The sequence below is a fragment of the Chenopodium album genome, chromosome 11, assembly GCF_948465745.1.
Source record: "Chenopodium album chromosome 11, dcCheAlbu1.1, whole genome shotgun sequence".
Classification (NCBI taxonomy): Eukaryota; Viridiplantae; Streptophyta; class Magnoliopsida; order Caryophyllales; family Amaranthaceae; genus Chenopodium; species Chenopodium album.
In genome coordinates, this window is record NC_137844.1 from 6,728,012 (window position 1) to 6,730,410 (window position 2,399).

The 2,399-nt window shown below is 28.5% G+C and overlaps 1 long non-coding RNA gene across 1 annotated transcript; it reads right to left on the reverse strand.

Moving 5' to 3' along the window:
• Positions 1 to 377: 377 nt before the first annotated feature.
• Positions 378 to 2,399, reverse strand: LOC145567264 (uncharacterized). The gene is made up of 2 exons (XR_014095535.1): positions 1,997 to 2,399; positions 378 to 791 (listed from the first exon to the last, which is right to left on the reverse strand). It is a non-coding gene; the product is annotated as an uncharacterized LOC145567264 (long non-coding RNA).

Genomic DNA, 2,399 nt, shown 5'->3' on the forward strand with positions numbered 1-2,399 from the left:
TTAAAAGTAAAAACAAGTTCCATAATATAATTTAAATGCAACATGTAGGTTTCCAAACCTTTTATCGTACCAATATGACAATCGATATAATAATCCATTATTTATAATACTCTATATTGTATAAAAGTTGATAAGTTGAAAGTATTTCGTATTATATATGCAACAAATATAATACTGCCTCTGTTTATAAAAAATATAGAAATCAAAGGGTGGAGCATGAAGTGTAATGATATTCTCACCCTCAATGTCCCCCTAATTAAGATTTATCTCACAATGATCTCAGTTGTGTGATACAATCTTTTTCAATAATAGATCAAGTATTATTTATATATACGTAAATAAAAGTGATGACATGATATTAAAAGTACAAATACAAAGATACAAAACCGTCCATATTATTACACACAATAGGCCGGCTAGTAGCCTTCAAGCAATATATCTTTTACGAATACCAAGCCTTAATGTTTTTTTACATCAACGTACTTTTTCTTGTAAACATAGGGAGCAAGAAAAGAAAATGAAACATTAAAAGACTCTTCTCACGAGAAAAACTCTTAATGCAACGACAACAACTGCAACGTACGTAGATGAATGGACGATAACATGACTTGTGAATTACTATTCACAAGGCCTGCTGCACATGCATCTTCTACGAAAGCCTTGACAACTTCCACTAGGAAATCTCTCAGAATTGCAATTTGATTCACAATTCCTGCTGCTAACGCATATTCCTTTGAATGTGTGACTAGGAGTAGTACATGTCCTTGCTTCTGCTATTTTCGGCGCAATCTCTATTTTTTCCCCCAATTATAAAGGAGAAATTGAACAAAAATAAGTCAGGTTAGAGTGATAGATAGAAATTAAATTCTTTTTTATTATAAATTAACTAATTAAAACAAAAAATTATACATAATCCTCAATTAATGATTGTATCATACTAATATCATTATCATAGATTTTATGTTATTAACACATAATTTTAACCATTAAATTGAATTTCTATGACATGGTTGTACAATTATAAAAAGTTAACAATGAAAACAAGACATCAAAACAAGCCCCCCCCCCCCCCCCCCCCCCCCCCCCTTTTTTTTTTTGTGTGTGTGTGGTATGTGACTTTCTAGAGATGGATAGAGATAATGTTTTAGATAAGATAATAGAAGTTGCTTTTGGAGGTATGATAGAGTCTTTGAAAGTTTGAAGTAGACAACTATCTTTAATATAGAGACTTAATATACCTAATACTCTTTATAATTCATTGGAGATGAATGAGAATATAAAGAAGGGTTATAATTAAACTATCCACTAAATTAAATCAACCTTTATAATGAAAAACGGCTATAAAAAAAATATATAGTATACTGTAAAGAATAATTTCCTCTATTATATTCACAATAAAGTTTAATAAGGGTTTCAAAAAAAAAAAAAAAAAAAAAAAAAAAAAAAGTTTAATATACAAGGATCGTATGTACATACTAAGGCCTAATAATCTAATATAATCACATCATTTACACAGAAAACTACAAATCCCGCTAATTAATGTAATTCAATACATGCCATAGCTTTGATAATGAGTCGAATTTCATGTGAAATCGATGAATTAGTCCACGTTATCAAATACTCTTTGTAATTTTTTTGTCTTCGTTTTTATTTGTGAGTTTGTGACCTTTAATAACATTGTACGTCACTATAGTGAGGTACATATACTATTGTTATTCAAACAAGGATAGTATAAAGCGCATGGTATTTTCATAAAATATACCATGAGAGACTGAGAATTACGTTTTTACTAATAACAATAATAAAAATAAAATTGTTACGTAGTAGTATGAAAAATTAAAGCACTATTGTTTCCTCTTTGATTCAAAATATCATAACCTTTAATTTTGTATTGAACAATAATTAAATCTATTTTTTCAAAGGAAAAATATGTTGTGGAGCTAGAATATACGAGTACTAGGTAAAACTATTAAATTTTCAAGGGAGGAGAAAGAACCTGCTGCCAAAACAAGCAAGAGCACCAGAAAAATTGCCTGCTTCATATTGATGATATATATTTTGTAAAAGAGCTATAGCCTTTAAGATTAGGATAGTGTATGTTTGGTGATGCTAATCAACACAAACCAACCTATTTATAGAAGAAAAAAGTTGAAAATGCAAAAAAAAAAAAAAAAAAAAAAAAAATCTATGCCAAATAATATTTGTACCTATAATAATACTCATTTGTCTTGACATGCAGTGGCGGATCTTGGTTGAAAACATTAAAGATGCCGGAATTTAAATATTTAACCTCTTGCTCAAAACTAATTATTTTTCAATATTTTATAAGTAAATATAGGTTATTTTATTTCATTAACTAATTAAATACAATAATTTATGGGAAACCAGGCCTCAAATGA